Source organism: Saccostrea echinata, unplaced genomic scaffold, assembly GCF_033153115.1.
Source record: "Saccostrea echinata isolate AGI-Se365-2 ecotype Australia unplaced genomic scaffold, CSIRO_AGI_Sech_v1 ptg000052l, whole genome shotgun sequence".
Classification (NCBI taxonomy): domain Eukaryota; kingdom Metazoa; phylum Mollusca; class Bivalvia; order Ostreida; family Ostreidae; genus Saccostrea; species Saccostrea echinata.
In genome coordinates, this window is record NW_026889801.1 from 8,523,716 (window position 1) to 8,530,000 (window position 6,285).

At 32.0% G+C, this 6,285-nt stretch overlaps 1 pseudogene; it reads left to right on the forward strand.

The window, feature by feature from the left end:
* Positions 1-53: 53 nt before the first annotated feature.
* On the forward strand, positions 54-4,726 carry LOC133204071 (uncharacterized; annotated as a pseudogene).
* The last annotated feature ends 1,559 nt before the right edge of the window (positions 4,727-6,285 follow it).

Here is a 6,285-nt window from a genome sequence, read left to right on the forward strand (position 1 = left end):
TTACAACTAATTTTGTACATTTTTTTAATGTAACTTAAATTTTTGACATGATGATTTTAGCTTTGAGCAATATTGTAAATTTTCTATTCATTTTTCTAAAACATTTTACAGCATGCCTCAGGAAAAATCAGCTGAAAAGCAGCTTCAGGGTAAAGATAGGAATAAGAAGCAGAAAGTCGAAAAAGCAAATAAGAAGAAAATGGAAGAAGTCAATCCGATTGACAAGAAAAAGGCACAGGAAGAAATGAGAAAAAAGAAATTTGAAGAGAAAAAAAATGAGGCAATTCTGAAGAAAAAAGCCAGGACAGAGCTAAATACCAAAGTTTTGCGAGAGTTGAATATTGACTTCAATAGGTAAACATTTTTTACACAGTGATTTTTCTACATTTTTTAAAAGGGGCCTGGGCCTTTACAATTGGGAAAAATCATCGACATTTGTATCAAATTGGGAAAAATCAAAAAGATTGAAATTTAATTGGCAGGTAAAATGAAATACTGGTATATAAGTAAATGTAACATCATTTATTCAATTTATTTGCTAAAAAGTAACAAATTAGACACAGTTCTAAATTCTTAACCCTTTTTTTAATCTTTGAAAGTTGTCATTAATTGTGACCAACCTATATTTCCATTTTTTTTGGGTCATAATGGTAGACATAAGAGAAAATCTTTCTTGTAATAGCCATTGAAGATAAACTAATCTGACATGATAAATGACAAATCATTTTTTTTTTCAAACTAATTATTAAAGCTTTTTTATGACCCTAGCTAATCATATTGCTGCCATTTCTCTGCAATACTAGTTGCATCTGCCGGATGTAGAAACAGTTTGATTTTGATGCTTACTGTAGAGTTACTAGTACTTGGATTCACAAATAGAGCTACGTTTTGCCGGTTCACATGCACATTACACTTTCTTACGATGTATTTATACAACAGGTTTGACATGACCATGTGTTTTTCTAAGTCTTGTAAACGCACGACGTAATCTGTTGTTTCTTACTATTATTTTAAGAGTCTGAATGACCGAGAACAATAGCGTTCCATTTTAGATAAGTCGTACGTAAAAAATTCAATATAACAAAAACAACATCGGTTTTGTTTTGGGAAAAAAGCAATAGAAATTGGGGAAAAAATCGGTAATTTTTGAGAGGGGAAAGGGCCGATATTCGGACCTAAAGAGGATGTAGAAAAATCACTGTTACAGCACTATAGTATTATACATGTATAAAAACAAAGAAATAGAAATTAAAATAAAACACAGTTTCAGTATCAGTGTATAAGGAAAACAAGGTATAAACCAGGGTTGTCCCTAAGAATTGAAATAGCAGGTGACATTAAAAAAGTAGAAGGGGTTTTTGGGTTCCTCCCTAACAGGATGGGGGGGTTGAGGGGGAATACCAGAATAACCAAGGGATTACATCATTATAGGCGGGGAAATTCCCCTGCCCCCGGGTCTTAGGGACAACCCTGATAAACTCTTACCAATTGGCTAACAAGCAGTTTGTCACTATTTTTCAGTTAATTTGGAAGTCTTTTCTATAGCTAGCAAACTGCTGCTTAAAGCCTTAAGCAATTGTTAAATTGCATACCCATTATGAATTAATAATGTCGCATTTTTTATCAGTAGCAAAGAATAAGTCAGCCATTTCATTGCAAAAAATATTCTCTTAAAATATTGACTGGTCAATATTTTTGTAACATTTCAATTATTGACTGTTGTTCATTCATATTTTATTTATTTGTAGAATTCAAAACGAGAACAAAGACACTGAGGAAGACTTACTACCTCTACTACCTCTTCAGGACATTGACTTTACACAGTTGTGAGTAATAGTTCTCAAAGATATCTCCTCATCTTAAAATAATATGTATATTTATACAATATTTAAAAGTAAAACAATGTTAAAAATTTAAAACAAATTGCTGTTAAATTTTGAATAATATGTAACTTGTTTTTACTTGGTGTGGTAAATTAACAGTTACACATTTTTTTAACACTAATATGGTAAATCATTCTTTTTTTTAGAGCTGATGACTCTGATCATGAGGAGGATGCACTCAATGCTGAATTGATTGCTTTAACGTAAGCAAAAGTGATTTCACATTTGTATTAGATTGAAGTTTTGTTAAAAATCTGAGTTTGCATCAAAAGAGGGTTAATTGAGTTATTCAATCGCCTAAATAATGAGTGATATTTTATTATGATGTAGGTTATTATTCTAACAAAATATAAGTTTGTTCCCATTACATTGAATTTAGAGTAATAATTGTTATCCTTAGTAATTCAATTCAAATTGAAAATGTTTATGCTTCTGTAGCAAAGTATGATACATTGTATTGTGTTTATAGGGACCTGCCAGTTCAACAAGTGAATGCTAAAGGGCACAATACTGTGGCTCAAAAAGCCCCTCGAAACCGAGCACTGGAGGTGAAATATGCTGAAGCAATTAAAGAAAATGGCATTCTAAAATGCAGTAGGTTAAATTAATCATTTCAAATTGTATATCGATGCAAAATTTTTCTGTAAATTGTACAAGTCAAAGTTTAGTTATTAGAGAGGTTGAGATTAAGACGTGTACAGGTAACGTGTACGTGTGTTACATGTATAACTACATGTACACGTACCTGTTTTTGTAATTTATCAGTTGAGATTTCATAACCTGTAGGATATAAACGTGTACATGAATTTACTTAATTAACTTCAAATAAATGGTGAATTTCTTAATCAATCTGCATGCAAATAAAGTTTAAAAATCTAATTAATGTATCACAAGAATATATTCACTCATCAATTAGATTATTTTTGTTGTAAAAGCACAAGTTTGTACTTAGTGTAGACGACACTTTTCAAGTTTAGAGATTTAACTCATAAAAACCTTCTCGTCACAAAAACGGAGGACGTAATATGCGATGAATTTAGGTGATTCCCCTTGTACACGTTTGAAATCTCAACCTCTCTAATAATTATTTAAATTACAGCTTTTTAGGTTTCTAAGTTTTGACTTTTTTTTGTTCATTTTGAATATTAAAATTGTGCAACTTTTTTTTTTTTTTTTAACTTTCAGAGGCTTACAAAGAGTTGGAGGAGTTGAAATTGAAAAGCCAGAATATGTCAAAAGAAAATAATGGTATATCTCATTCTGTCATTAATTACAGTTAATTAGTGTGACAATGCAAGTTTCAATAGTCATTAAAATTGTATTGGTTCAGAATCTATGGAACTACATAAGACTAAAGTAATCATGTATAAAGTAAACACATAACAGTTGTTTAATAGTTTCAATGGGTCTGCATTAAAAAACAGAAACTTTGCAATTGTCATTGAAACCCCACATTTTTAAAAAATTGAATTATTTTACAGAGGATTACACCATGCCAAAGCCTGGTAAACTTTCGAGTGATGTGGCAAAAAGATACAAGGTAACTGATGTATTTAAAGTATTATAGGTACTAGCTGTTATGATTCAAATTATAAGTTTTAAGGGGAAAGTTTAAATCAATATGGCTGACCTTGTTCGAAAAGCCATTTAGTTTTAATTATTAAAATGGTTTTAATGACCATCTTGTTCAATGAACTCCATAGCCAAGTGGTTAATGGTTAATGTATGGAATTGTGAACCACACATCCCGAGTTCGAATCCAGCTTGGGCTTTTAATTGTTTGTATTTACTAAATTGAATATTTTGAAATTTTTTATCCCCAAAATGCAAAAAGTTTTGCTTATTTGACACATGTACAGTTTATTCATCATGATATCTTTCATAATCAATTATCTGCTGATTCAAGGGACTTTTTCCAGGTGTAGACAAGGACCACAGTATGATATAAAAATATTTAATCAAGATGTAGACGTAAATAATTTCATTGATATTTGATTAATGTAGATTTTTTCTGACTACATCTTAAAAATACAGACTAATCAGTAATCTAGTATTATTTCAGATGGTTGAACTAACACCTGGATCAGGTGTGTACCTCTATCAACATGATATTGACCACGTACAAAGAGTGCGAGACCCTTCTGCCCAAGGAACAGCTGCCTATGGTAAACGGATGGCAAAACTCCTCATGAATATATTCTTCACCAAGAAAGACTTTCCTGATTGCAAGCTGTCTCCCAATGCTAAAGGCCATCTACTGCTAGATGAAACCATAACAAGTGCAATTATCAGTATGTTTTCATTATATTGTTCTTTCACATGTCAGTCATAACATTATGGCTTTACAAATTGAATAGTCATTATTTTTAACAAAGTATACAGATTAAATAGTCATTATTTTTAACAAAGTAAACAGAGTAACATATTTGGAATTTAAAAAAAGAAAGAGATTTTGTATCTATCTCTTCTGTTTGATCACTGGATATCAGTGTATGTACATCTAACCCTTTTTATACCTCCTTCCATTTATAAAAGAGCTCCATCTGTCTTTTTCATTTCCGTATCTTTCTGTATAAATACAATTTATAATAGACCTGCATTTTAAGAATCACCTTAGACCTGACATTTTTTTTAAATTAATGATGTTTAAATTTAAATATCTATTATTTTCATTAATTTGTTTTCAGATTTTTCAGCGCAGAAGTCATATGTGCAACAAAAGGGGCTATTCGTCAAGCAATGGCTGCAAAATTATCATCTGCAAGAGCTAAGAGCAAGAAGGTTGTGCAGCATGTAGAGTAGACTTCAATATACATATGTGTGTGATAAAAGAATTCACATTAGTTGTTATTAATAGTTGTTGTATTTTACAAAGGCAGCCAACCATATTCATGGTATACATCAGTTCTGTTTTGCTGTCCTAACGGGTACTTGAAATATTTGAAACACGCTGCATCTCTACTGCCAACCAAAGCTTCCATATTTGGGTATACAGTACTGCTGTGCAGTACTAATTTAAATATTTGAAACATGCTGCAACTCTACTGCCAACCAAAGCTTCCATATTTGGGTATAGAGTACTGCTGTGCAGTAGATGTTTGAAACACACTGAAACATGTCTACTGCTTAGCAGCACAAGTACTGCAGGCCAGTAGACTAGAGGTATTCAAGAATTACTGCAGGGCAGCATATACTGCCTGGCAGTCCTTTTTGCAGTACAATTGCAGTCTTAATTAACATATTTGAAACATACTGCAAGTCTGCTGCTTCATTACATTTTTCCATTTAAAAGCTCTGCAGTACATTTGCAGCACTACTGTAGCTCTACTGATAGTCTACTGGGATTTTATACTGATAATGTGCTGCATATGTACTGCAATTATGCTGCAATTCTGTAAGGGATGATAAGATTACTTGACATTTCATTCATGAATTTGGGTCAACCTAGAATTAGGAATGAAAATCATTCAAAGAGATGGACCATTAAACTATTTGTATGTATTCACATTTTTTTTTATGTCAAACCAAAGTATTAGACTAGTTTGCATACATGAACAAACTGGGGTCTGGGAAGGGGAAGGGGCAAGGGGAAGGAGTTATCTCTTTACGTCTTAATTAATTGTTGAAAATTCCTAAAATGAATGTTAACCTTAAATCCGACTTGTACGTCTTCATTATTTTTAAGTGGTGGTGTCTCCGTATGAGTGAAAAATTCCCAAGAGGGACATTTAACAACAAACAAACATTAATGACTTAAAAAACACAGTATACATGTACATGTTTATTAGTCAACAGATATACTTCTGATCATATCTCTAGTTCTCCCTTGAATCAGAAATGATGATATAAATATTTTAAGAATGATTAAGAGTTGAAAAGGTTGTGCATTTTAAAATTCACTAAGCTCTGTGGTTGAATTAGCTATACCAGTTTAGCTTATTTTGCTACTCAAAGCACCTTGATTAACTATTTTTAATCATACTGTTTTCTGAAATGTGAAGTTTTTTCAACATGGATACAAGTCATACCTTTTCAGCTTCTGAAAACAATTAATGCATGAAAAAAAAACTGCTTTTCAAATACTGTAACTCTTTCCAAGTACTTGTGATCATCAGTTTTTAGCTCACTTGAGTTTTTCTGGTTTTCTGATCACATTTTGTTTGTCATTCATCTGTCCGCCTGTAAACTTTTCACATTTTTGTCTTCTTCACTAGAACCGCCGGGCCAATTTCAACCAACCCAGCCACAAAGCATCTTTGGGTAAAGGGGATTCAAGTTTGTTCAAATGAAGGGTCACACCCTCTTTCAAGGGGGGATAATCAAGAATTAGTGAAAATTTGGTGGTATCATTTTAAAAAAGTCTTATCAAGAACCACTGACTGGGCCCAAAAAGTTGAAACTT